The 11,887-nt window shown below is 39.7% G+C and overlaps 1 long non-coding RNA gene across 1 annotated transcript; it reads left to right on the top strand.

Moving 5' to 3' along the window:
• Window positions 1–3,361: 3,361 nt before the first annotated feature.
• Window positions 3,362–11,549, top strand: LOC121665131. Its single transcript, XR_006016242.1, has 3 exons — window positions 3,362–3,907; window positions 4,708–4,795; window positions 8,733–11,549. It is a non-coding gene; the product is annotated as an uncharacterized LOC121665131 (long non-coding RNA).
• Window positions 11,550–11,887: the final 338 nt, after the last annotated feature.

The raw sequence follows: 11,887 nt of genomic DNA, 5'->3' as shown, positions 1-11,887 counted from the left end.
CCTCTGTATCCTTCCTGTAGTGACAAGCCTTATTCAAACACTTCAGTTTAAAAAGCTCAGAGAGCAGCTCCAGGAGAATGCTTTCAATTCATAATCAAATATGGGGCAATAACAGATGGATAAAACAAACAAATGTGGGGGAGGATGAGGTACATACTCAAACACTCTGGAGTGTATTCTGGGAAGAAGACACCCACTTTCTACATGTTATTTCTCATTCAGGGAAATCTATAGGCAAGTGAACTTTGGGACCTTCTTCACTGTGCTCAGAAAAATTGCTGGAAGATGCACCTCTACTTTTTTTTTTTTTAGTGTGGAAAGAGTTCTCATGCCCTTGCAGGCTTTGAAGTCCCAGCTGTATTACTCCTCTCTTTCTTACATGAGGAAACTGAGCAAGTAGCTTGTCTTTCTGATCAGCACTAATCCTACCCTGTCACTTTGCCAGGAGATGCAGCCTGTTGAGTGGAGCCCTGGCACAGCAACCCCTATGTGCATTAATGCTCCGCGGGCCTCATTGTGTTACACTCCTCACGATTCCTGCTCTGCAAGCTCTGCAAGGGGCTCTTCTCTCCACTGGGGCACTGGGTTACCACTGTATGTGCAGCCAACTCTATTGTTCTGTTGGTGAAGATAATACATAGGGCTTTCCAGCAAAGAAATCCTCCATACAAGCTGGGGGGCTTCTCAAGGCACAGTGGGCCGGTCACCAGAAAAACAGCAGAATGCTTGAGGAGTTATCATCTTAATGTGCTTGAATGCCTATAGCTCAGGACTGCGTATAAGACTTAAAACCTGCAGCAGACACAGGGACATTGGTAGTAAATGAAGGACCTGACAAAAATGTGTAAGGTGAACTTTCTTGGCTCAGTCTTGTTAATCAGTACGGGGTTACTAAGCAGAGAGGGAGGATCTCTGCAGCTGGCAGGCCTGTGTGATAGTAGCTATAAGTGAAGCACGTCATTGTCTTGGAAATCAAGTTTTAACTTCATGGGGAAATGGCACATAGATTATAATAGCAGAATTTCCCTTCTACTGTCTGTGCAGTCAGAGATCTCTGACCTTTAATTTGTTTTCAAATGTGATCAGTTTCTGCCACCTGTCAGCCAGCCACAGATGAAATACCATATCAGTAGTGAGTTAGAGAACAGAACAAAGTGTAGTCAGTTTGAGGAAATGGTAATATACAGTTCAAATCAGCAGCAGTAGTTTAGTTCTAGAAAGAACGACAAAATGCTTTTTATTTTTTCCCGAGCTCAGTTTTGGAGCCTTGTTTTGAAAACAGAATGTTTTCTTGGCATGCCTACACTGATTTCTTAAATGTACCAGTGGAGGAAACATCATGCTCCTGTGTCTTCAGCTTCTTTCTAATAAGATCCAGTTAAACAACTAAAGACATTAAAAATTCATTAGAGCGTTTCAATGGTGTAGTCAATGAGACCTGTTGTTTATCAAAGTGTTTCCAGCCAAATAAAATGTCCTTTTTTTTTTTTAATTCATATAGTGGAAGACATTTGTTCAGAGTGCTTTGTATAAAATTGATTTTATATTTATATGTAAATCATTTTACACTTCTCTAATGAAGCAGTAGGTAAAGTTAGGTAATAGGGCAGATCCGTGAGAACATCTCTGCTTCAACTGCCAAATTCCCCTTTAGGTCAAACAGCACAGGTTAATTACATCACAGTACTGGGGCAGTACTCAGCAATAAAAAGAGTTAATTGCAAATGTTTCATTATTATCTTCCTCATGAAGCACTTTTAGGGTACCAAAAGGTTTGCAAGTGAAAACGTGGTGAGCCAAATTGTGCTCTGATTTTCTAATGGTGTCTCAGAAAGAAGAACTTGGGTGATCCATATGAGCTACCAGCCTCCAAATTATTGTTATGCTTACTTCTGACACGACTAGAAACATAGGAACCTTTGGACAAATCAAAATTGTATTGTCGAGACAAATCTGCCACAAGAAAATAACTTGCCAAGTCTCATTTTGAGAACACTAAATTGTGTTCTGTATAGATTTCTGGAGCAGCATCAGGTTAACTGATACTTAATTTCTGTTCAGCTGCATTGAATGTGACCAAATCAAGAGCCAACACAGCTGATGCAGTTTCTTATCACCCAGAAACTTGCCCAAGTTCTTCAAAAGCTGTTATCATGGAAATAGCTCTGTTCAATGTGATTTCAGTTCTACCTCTCAGTATGGTTACTGAGAATGCTAGCTGGGAATCTGAAGGTCACCACAGTGTCCCAGTACAATAAAAGTTGAGCCAATGCATTAGATTTGCACAACCTTTCACAAGAATCTAGATTGGAGCTGACAACAATCTTGACAATTGAGTTAAGACTCATGTTGGTGAGGAAAAATTGTATGAGGCTTGCTGCAGTTCCCACCAGTCTAAACACGGCGGAGTCTGGTATTTTTGTTTGAAGGATTGTGTTATTCTTCTAAACATATTTGAAAGGGTAATGGACATTTATACTTGGAAGACTAGGGACCTATTTGAATTTATGAGATTTCAGTATTTTAAGCTTTAAATCAGTATTTAAAATGTATGCTTATCGTACAATATAAAATCTGTGGTTAAGTTTAGAACATAATGTTTCTCAAGATGTTTACATACATGAGCCAAACTGAGAAAAAGATTGTCAAATAATTTGATACCCAGCTTGGGAGAAAAACTTGGTTGAAATCTTTTCTGAGCTGTGAATCTTTAAAAAGAGTGATCTTAAGTGCACAGTATTTTTCAATGGAAGTCTGAAAAGACGTAGTCTTACAAGGACGTACTTTATATACACACATTAAATATGTACTCTTAAGCCTCCAAAGAAAGATATATAAAGAGTACTACTTTCAGTAGTGTGATTTATCACCAACAGAACATGCTCAATTCTATGCATTTTCCCCTTGCATTTAGAAATTTATTCTTGTCAGAAGTACAGAAGCTTCCAAAGCTTCCTTTTCTTGTAAAGATGTGCCTGACCTTATCTTCTATAAAAAGCTCTATTTTGGCTAACAGTCTATTTACATAGGAATGCAAGCATAATTAAATGCTGACAGCAAGAGGTCTGTTTGGGTGAAATCTGAATGAATATCTTATAGCGATGTGGTTAACAAACCTTATACAAATAATAAAGAGAAGCTGCACCCTCACACACTGGGCAGTGTTAGCAGAGGGTGTCCTGGAGCGGAGGTATGTAAACAACGAGGTGGCAGTGTTGGGTTTGTGGTGTTGACAGCAGCATAAACAGCATAAAGAAGCCTTCTAAACAAAATCTCCAGCTGATCAGTGGAGCCGACCCACCACAGGCCTCCAGAGCTGCTGAGAAGGAGAGATGCATGACTAGAGGGTGCCTGTGTGTTTCCACCAGTAGGAAAGGCAGGGAAGACGTGCTGTGAGGTACTGTTCAGCCATAGGGCTGTGAACAGGTGTGACCCCCAGAGGCAGAGTGGACCTGGAAGCTGTAGAGGGCTGCTCATCAAAGGGCTTTAGCAGCACCAGGTCTTCTGCTGCCCAAAATTCCAGAAAAGGAAGAAGTAGCCCCACTAGAAGTTAATTCAGCAAAACAGTAGACTTTCTCTGTCAGGAAAAAACAGGGCAAGTGAAATCCTGACCACCTTAAATCTATAACAATGTTACAGCTGATTTCAGAGAGTGGTAGAATATTAACTTACCCCTCTTGCTAAGTCTCTCTAGCCCAAGCTTCCTGTGTGGTATCTGAGGGCACAGAAAGGGATCAATACTCTATCTTTCTCCTTTTCTAAATTCTCCCCCTGCCTGTTCTGTTGGAGTCAAAGACCAGTATGTGGTGTTGAAATCACCCACGGATGCTTAAGAGCAGTGCTGCATGAAGGAAATACTGATTTGCGCAGAGTTGTGGATCTTCCTAAGAACAGAGAGTGAGCCCAGGTACTTTCTTTTTTATGTCACAGGCCATGAAAAGTAGCTCTAAGTGAGATATGAACTGCCCTGAACAGATGCAGCTGGTGTGTTTGACTGTGATAAGTGGTGGAAAAGCATGCCATATCTTCCCTTAGGAATGTGTTTATTGGTTGAAATGTTACATTCGAACATACCATTTTATACCGGTAACTTTAAATAGGGAATACATATATACTTGCAGCAAATACTTCAATAGATGGTTATATTTGGGTTTGCTCTTGTTAATGCAGTTACTCACTTTTGCCAATGTTTTAAAATCTATCTGCATAAACTTGGGCATTTAGATCCATATTTCAATTTACCAAGAAGTGGTCTCATTTTCCAAAGTACTGAGAGGCTAAGAGACTTCTTGAAAAATAATTGTATGAGCATCAAGTGAGGTGTTGACACGATTGTATGTAGATGGATGTGATCACAGTTGTTCATATAGAAACCAGATCCACTTCAGATTCCATTCCAGAAGATGTATAGGTGCATTAATTCAGTGCTAATGTGCTGTGTCTCAGCAGCAATAGCTTGTTAGTAAGTGATATCTGGGCTAAAAACAGAAGAAGAAACTGTTTTTGGAAGATTCCTAGGTTATGGTATTTCAAAGTTCTTTGTAGCTGCACTTATACCTACTAAATAGTGAAGTATTTAATAGCATGTTTTGTATCACCACCTTTATTTGGATTGTAATGTAGTTGATTAAATTTGGAAGACTATACCAGCTTGTCCTTTCTTTTTAGTTGACTGGTAAAAGGAATTTGTCACTGTTTCCATCGCAGGGCACATGATTAAGATCAGAGTCAAGAACACAACTGTGCAGATCTCAACCACTGGGACCATTGCTGTGCACTGAGATAACCAAAAAAGGTAGAGACTGAAAGAAGACAGTGTGATTTGAAATTAATCAAGATGTAACAACCCCCTTCTGTAGGCTGTGGTTGGGAATTCTCAGCTGAGCTGAGTGTGCCAATGGCTGATTCACAACTGCTGGCCTGTTCCTTCTCTGACCTAACGCTGTGCTCTCCTCACAGCTGCTGAGTTGCTGATAAATCCTCTGAAGCTGAAAACCTTGGGTTGCCTGAGGTTAAGGGAGCCCTGACAGTCTGCACCAGTTGAAGATCAGCCCCTGGGTGTCTGAACCCTACGGGGAGCATTTTATTCCAATGAGCAAGATGTTTGAGGGAACTGCAGGGACTGTGATCTGAGAATACTGAGGGGAAGCAACAGCCAAGACCCAAATGTTAGTTCCTTTGGTAGCAGCTAACACATTTCCTAACTGCAGTGTTGTCCATGTAACTTGAAAAGAATTCTGAATGAGTCTGTGGCAGAATAAACTAGTTAATGAGATCATGGGAGAGGGCTTTTTTTTTCCTTGATGACCAACTGTTGTCTTGTCTGGCGGTAATAAATACATGACAACCACAAGTAATGGAAGAGCTTATAACTGCCAACAATACTGGATCCCAGGCTTTCTTTTCCATGGGCCAGTGAAGTGCACGGGCCACACTGTAGTTCAGAGGAAGAACAGACAGGCTGAAAGCAAAACACAGTTTCTCCCTTCCAGCGTGGCTTTTGCAGTGCTTCTGAAAAAAATTTAAACTCTCTGTGGAGTATTTCAGTTAATGTTTAGAGACCAGTAATAAAACTCCAGGAAAAGTATGGAAAGGAAAAGATAGGATGCTTTCCATCAGGATGGCTGTGCTTGGTAGGAAGATCTGCTTCTGATTAACATGCCAAGAAAGTATTTAAGTTGAAAGAGAATTTTACTAGACACTTTTAAAGGAAACTGTTTAGAAAAATGCCATGTACTGACCTCTGAGAAAGATCTCCAGAATCAGTGTTTCCTCCCAGTTCACTCTCAGGTTTCTACCTTCTCTGTCTTGCACTCAATAGCAATAGTAATAATACTATTGTAGATAGCACTTTCTGTGCTGCAACACTCTCTACTTCAAAGCACTTCACAAACACTGGACTAGATTCAGTCTGGTCTTCTACAGATGTAAACTTTCTGTTGAAACCCTGGCTCTGTTATAGTGAATGGCAAATTTCCCACTGCCTTCAGCGGGGTTGAGATTTCACTCACTCCTTGTCAAAGAATTTGGGCAAAGCAAAACTTCTGAAAGAGGTGAATGTGATAGCTGAAAGGAGATGAAACCTCTCTTCGTTGCAGGGAACACATAAATCTCAACATGGAGGACAAGCACATCCAGACTGTTAGGGGAATGACTGAGGGAAGAAAGCCTAACCAATTATTCATCTCTAAAGTGTCTCTTTTCTCCTAAGTCAAGCATTAGGACAATTCTCTGGCTTTGTTGTGAGCTCAAACTTATAAGTGTATGGCATTTATATAAATATGACTATGGATAAACATCTGCTTGACTTACTAGCTTGGTTATAGCTTACTGACTTATTGATAACCTTAGTTTTCCAGTACTTTTGCTTAGCATTGTCACTTGCAGTTGTTCATATCAGCACAGAAAGACTTTATGCCCCTTTACACAGGGGCAGACCAGTCAGGAGTCAGACCCTTGCTCACATGCGTGCTCAAATGTGTTTTACTTTTTAACACTTAAAACACTGCCACTATCTTGAATGTTTTTAGTCCTTTTTATCACATTGCTCAGTGAAGACAGCCTTTAAAGTCTTTTTGGGCCGAAGAAGATATTGTATGTTTTCAGAAGTATATTTAGAGGTGGCAAAATGTTAAGTGTTTGTTTAACAATTAACATTGCTTTTATAGTTTTCTGATCCCAAAGAAATTACTAGCCATACACATGGCTGAAGAGGAGGCATAGCACTGAACATCAAAACTGAACAGTAAGGAAGATATTAAGAAATAAAAATGCTTTAAGAATTAGTTGAAACATTGAGTGATGTCGGCCAAGCTATATTTGCTCCTTCAGATCAGGGCGCTGAACCTGAAATCCTTATTTAGGGTAGAATTTGTAAGATGTTGCCATCTGCCTTTGCTTTTGAATGATCCTACTGAGCAGTTCTACCCTCCTGGGGTTTATAAACCCCATCTGTCCAACAGTGTCTGTTACCTGAGCTGTTCTCGTTTTCACCTTGCAGTTGGTACGTCCTGAATATGCCAAAGAGCAGTCCTGACATCTTGGCCTTGTTTTTCTTTCTGCTCTTCCACGTGTGTATCTTATTACATGGAAGTATGCTGAGGGGTAGTTTGCCATGTAAAAATGTGATGAAAATTGAAGGAGGACTTCAGAGTTTGGCCACAGTTCTTCTACATTTCTCCTTCTATGTATAAGTCTTTACAGCACAGCCAGAAAAGAATGTGGAAACAGCTGAAAAGTAAGTTGCTCTTCTCCTCCTTAGGTCTAAAGTCATAATTTCTCTGCATATTTTGGAGAAGCTGCCTTCCAAATATGAGCTTCACAGAGTTACCGTGGCCTTGTATTTGCATTCTGTGCCTCATCACTAGGAGCAGCTGAACTAGTTTAAATTCTCAAAAGAAATGAGAAATTCATTAGAGACAATAAATCATAGACATCATGAACTTCTGACTAGTGTGAAGTCATTCAGAAATATATTTCCCACCAGATCTCTGCAGTCTGTGGTATTCCCATCAGGTGATTAATCCTCTGTCAGGGTTCAAAAGGAGACAAGGAAATACAGCAGATAAGGAATGCAACATTGCTTATGCTTCCAGACTCTGGGTGATAGAAACAAACTGCAATCTGTTGCAATGCCTTGCATTGCATGCCTTTTAAAAATTCTAAATTATGACTGAAGTTATAAAGTGCTCTGAAGTATAGATGTGTGAATGCATGTAGAGGTCTGTAGGTGTAAAGAAAAAAAATGAAACCACTGCATTAGCTTTCCCTACCAGCTTAAAATACATATTTTTGGATAGTTCTAAGGTTTTCAGTTTTTATTTTTTTCCCTTTGGGCTGGGAAAGCAGTCCCTGTAGTGTAAGAGGAGCACACAATATTTGAAATTGTCTGTTACAGTGATTACTGTCACTATTGGCCTCTGAGCGTGCTTGCACTCATAGGAAAACTTGGCAGCATTGGATGTTACCAGATGCTCAAAGATTGAGTAAAAGTGGAGAGGAGCACAAGTGTATAAATCCAGGAGAAAGAACAACTCAGTGAACAGGAATTATGATTAAATACAAGAAAGAAGAGTGGGTTGGTGGTGTTTGGGTGAAAGATGCGATTTTTCTACAGCAGAGCTTGAAGAGATTTTGACTGAAACCAGGGATCTGAAAGGAAAGTGTGGATCCCTTTAAACATTCTTTCCCTGAGCAACTCCAAATCTTGTGGTGATTGCTGTTTGACCTGACTGGCACTATCTGAATGGGAAACAGGTGGGAATGATGTTTGGAGCTGTTGATAAGGATGCTGGTTGATGCTGCATGCCTCAAAGAAGCAAGGAATGGAAGGTGAACAACTTTTGGCTGAAGTCCTTAAACCTTCTCGAATGGTTAAAAGGAAGAGAGTGCCATGTAATGAGAACTGAAATTTCATTAAAGGCATGGAACAGACTGTGTGGCTCTCATTTACACCTGCACAAATTTGGATTTGGTCCATGAAGCCCAGCTACACACTGGTGGAACTGAGCCTGGTGTCTTATGCATGGTCCCTGAGTCTGGCAGCAGTGGTGGGCAAGCTGCTATCAGGAAATGGGGCATGTGTTTCTGTCCTTAGATCTGTGTGCTAAGTGCTAGGCCTGGCCTGACAGATGTTAAAGTGCCTCTGAGTAAGCAGGGAAATTATATACAAAAGTTTCCTATTACAGCTGGAATAAACAATTTCTTAACTTTTGTGTATGCTTGTCTTTCAGAGAGGCACAGTGCTCTCACTCTGTAAGAGCGCTGATTAATTGCCACAGTTCTTCTGGATCCCAGCAGCTCTGGAACCTGTGAGAAACTCCTTTTCATACTACTACACTGACTTCTCAAAAAAAGTTTAAGTGCTTCATAAGCATAAATTAATTCAGCCAAACAGCATTTCTGTGATGTGGGAAAACCTGTGCTGCCTCCCTGACACCACTTACTTGACTTGCTTAATATTACAAACTGAATCAGTGATGTAGATAAGAGCCAAACACAGGATCCCTATTTCTGACTTCCTTGCTTCATACAGAATGCAGACATGGCAAACTCTCAGTGTTCAACAAATGGCTGGATTGTAACTAGTGCACCTTTGCATGATAGTGCAAAAGCAATTCCTTTCAAGAATTCCTCCTCCCACTTCAAACAAGGAAAACGCTCTAAAAAACTCACTCTTAAAGATGTCGCACCAAATCTTTTCTGCTCTTTTTACCCCCTTATAACTGTGAGTGGCTTTATTTAACATTCACAATCCGGTTTCTGACATAGGTGGCTGAGTTAGCCGACTGGCCTCTAGATTTGGTTCCCTCTGGAGTCAACAGACAGGTGTGTATCTAGGAGGTTCTTCCAGAGGATGATTCAGAGCAAAAGTCCAAGTCAGGTGGTCAGATTTGAGCTGAGTGCCTAAAGCCTTGACAAACTCTTGTTCCTGTTTGCAATAGGTGGAGCTGGGATTCATCTGACAACACAGAATAAAAGAAGTGAAATATGTCTGACAGAAGAGGTGATTATGCCTATGCTATGTGAGGGCTCTAAGCAATAGGAATAAATGTACAGTGGAGACATCTATGTTACAGGCAGCTGTCTAGCTTGATTCTCAGTACTGAGCACAACTCAGTAACTACACATTAGTTTTTGAAGGTTGATTAAAATTGCTGGTTTTGCATTAATAATGGGACAACCTGTTGTCATTTGCCCTCTCACTTACATAAAAACTTCTCCCAGACGTTAATTTTCCAGTGAGGGAGGCTAAATGCATGTGAACATTATCTGAGGTATCTTGAATATCTTTTCTAAAGACAAGACAATGACATTTCTCTGTACAAGTTCAAACATGACTCTCCCATGTTGCAAAGAACTGTCAAATTGAATAACAGGTACAGTGAAAGCACTTCTTTCCCAAACTATTCAAATGAGCATCACCTTAAATAAACAGAACCTGGCTAAGGGTTACATGAAAGATTTGTCATAGCAAGAAGTAATATTTGAATGATAATATCTCTTAATTTATTCATTATTTAAAGTTACTCTTTTAAATAGACCTAGAGCAGTCTTTCCCAGGTAACCCCTGAGATAAAGTTATCAGTCTCTGTCTCTCATCTTCACTGCATCCTGCTGTAAATAATGCCTTTGCACATGATATCTCCTACCAGTGGTGATTGCAGTAACTCTTTGGCTCCCAGCAGAAGTAGTTGGGGGTGTGGTTAAGCCAGGATGCAGCGAACATGATTCATACAAAAAACCTCAGACCTTGGACTGCTTGTAAGGGATTCCCACGTTTATTATGTGGGAAAGTGTTGAACATATTGTATAAATTATACAATGGAGCTGAAAGATTGGGATTTCCCTATGTTAGTCAGTTGGTTACTACACTAGATTTAGACCATCATTAAAGAAGAAAATAAGAATCTTTCTTATTATAGACAGCAAGACAATATTCAGGATACTTTTTAATTAAGAGAATCCCAGAGAAATTAGAAAGCGATGCAGAAATTGAAGCAACAACTGATTTGCTTTTGTAAATAACCACAACCTTTACAATGAAATGGCTTGATACTTCTTTTTTTTTTCTTGAAAGCAGAGTCTCTTTAGCAATTCAGTTATACAGACAGAAGACATGACCTTTCTGTGGTATTCAGGGCATTTACATTGTCTGACTGATTCTACTTTAGTCATCTGTTATGGTGCAGTTTGGAGGAACCCAGGTTCCTCATACTGCCAGTGCAGAGGAGGCAGGCATGATTTAGAGAAGCCGGGCTAAATGCCTAAAGGAATTTGAAGGATGTGGTGCAAATACCACCTGTGCTTCTACTCTGAACCTCATTTTTCAGTAACTTGTAGTTTTACTGTAAAATTTCTCTTGGAGCTCAAACTTCGCACACATGAAGTCAGAGACTTGTAACAGCCACCAATTTGTAACAGCTGAGGATCTGGCCTAGGATCTGTAATTTTGTTTTTAATAGCTATTTGGAAGAGATTATTTTACAACTTGTTCTAATATGTACATTCCCAGTAGACTGCTCAGGTAATTGCTTAGGCTGTAGTTCAAATATTCCACAGTTTGAAATATACTTGCAGAAAAATCTATTTTTCTGTGTACAGAGGTATAGAACAGTCACTTCTTTGGCATGTGTAGCTATTCCTCTGCAAACAAATCCAAAGTTGTAGGTGTACAAATGAATGAACATGCAAACATTTTCAGTTTGTATTTAAGGATATATTTGGAAATGTGTACCTTTACACAGCAAAAATTTGTTACCTGGCAGCACACAAGGTTACACAGAAGAAAGAAAAAATGAAGAAATGATCATGAAAAAGATGTTTGACATTGAAGAAAAGTCTTATATGCTATCTTCAGTTCTGCTAACTTTCTCACTGGCTTATATGAAAGATGTTTTCTACCTATAAATTTCTCTTATGTTCACAGGTCAGTAAGGCTTAGTTTAAACTGCTATGCTAAACTTATGTATATATTTATATTATGCATCTCCATAATTAATAAGAAGTTAAAGATCTCTGAGCCACAACAAATTAAAGTGATATTTCAAACAAGGTGTTCAAGCCTGATAATTTAGTGCTTTAAAGATCCTCCCTGCATAAATATGAAATTATTCTGAACTGGGCACACTGGATGCATAGGACAGCTTCATAAGTTAATTTTCCCAGGTTAGAATCCTGACAAACTGCCTCCGTTTGTATTGTGAAATGTATTTCTCAGCCCTGCTCCTGATTTCCCAGGGAACCCTGCCCTTTATATTAGAAGTGAATAATTAGATCACTGGGTTTAATGTTATTATGCAGCTTGCCAAGGTTGGGTACGCTATCACTTGCTAGAAGTTGTTCTCGGTCACCCTAATGATTGTAAGGCAGGACCGAATCTTTACTT

Source organism: Corvus kubaryi, unplaced genomic scaffold, assembly GCF_017639235.1.
Source record: "Corvus kubaryi isolate FWS band 111438036 unplaced genomic scaffold, C.kubaryi_AGA036_p1.0 37312, whole genome shotgun sequence".
In the NCBI taxonomy this organism is placed as follows: Eukaryota; Metazoa; Chordata; class Aves; order Passeriformes; family Corvidae; genus Corvus; species Corvus kubaryi.
Note: the sequence above shows the minus strand (reverse complement) of the source record. Positions and strands in the feature narration are given on the sequence as shown.